This window comes from Chelonoidis abingdonii, chromosome 2, assembly GCF_003597395.2.
Source record: "Chelonoidis abingdonii isolate Lonesome George chromosome 2, CheloAbing_2.0, whole genome shotgun sequence".
NCBI lineage: Eukaryota > Metazoa > Chordata > Testudines > Testudinidae > Chelonoidis > Chelonoidis abingdonii.
In genome coordinates this window covers 302,305,688-302,306,458 of record NC_133770.1, presented here as the reverse complement: position 1 = coordinate 302,306,458, position 771 = coordinate 302,305,688, and positions in this window count along the sequence as shown.

Genomic DNA, 771 nt, shown 5'->3' with positions numbered 1-771 from the left:
TGGCAAAGACTTCCACAGATTGACTGTGCGCTGGGTGAAGAAATACTGCCTTTGGTTTGTTTTAAACCTGCTGCCTATTCATTTTATTTTGTGACCCCTCGTAGTTGTGTTATGAGAAGGAGTAAACAACATTTCCTTGTTTACTTTCTTCACACCAGTCCTGAATTTATAGACCTCTATCATATCCCCCCTTAGTCGTCTCTTTCCAAGCTGAAAAGTCCCAGTCTTATTAATCTCTCCTCACACGGCAGCTGTTCCAGACCCCTAGTCATTTTTGTTGCCCTTTTCTGTACCATTTCCAATACATCTTTTTTTGAGATGGGGCGACCACATCTGCCCTAGGGATGTAAATATTGGTCTAAAAAGTTAACTGGTTAAACAATGAAAATTATATCGTTTAACCAGTTAACCGAGGTGACTCCCAGCTGGTTGACCACCGGGGTTAATGGTTAAGAGCCAATTAGCAGTAAGCCTCATGCTTACAGCTAACCATTTAACCGTTTACATCTCTAATCTGCACACAGTATTCAAGATGTGGGCGTGCCATGGATTTTATATGAAAGCCATATATTTTCTGTCTCATCTCTCCCCTTCTTAATGATTCCCAACTTCTGTTCACTTATTTTGACTGCCTCTGCACAATGAGCGGATGTTTTCAGAAAACTATCCGCACTGACTCAAATGTTTCTTGAGTGGTAACAGCTAATTTATACCCCATCATTTTACATGGAGAGTTGGGATGATGTTTTCCAACATGCATCACTTTGCATT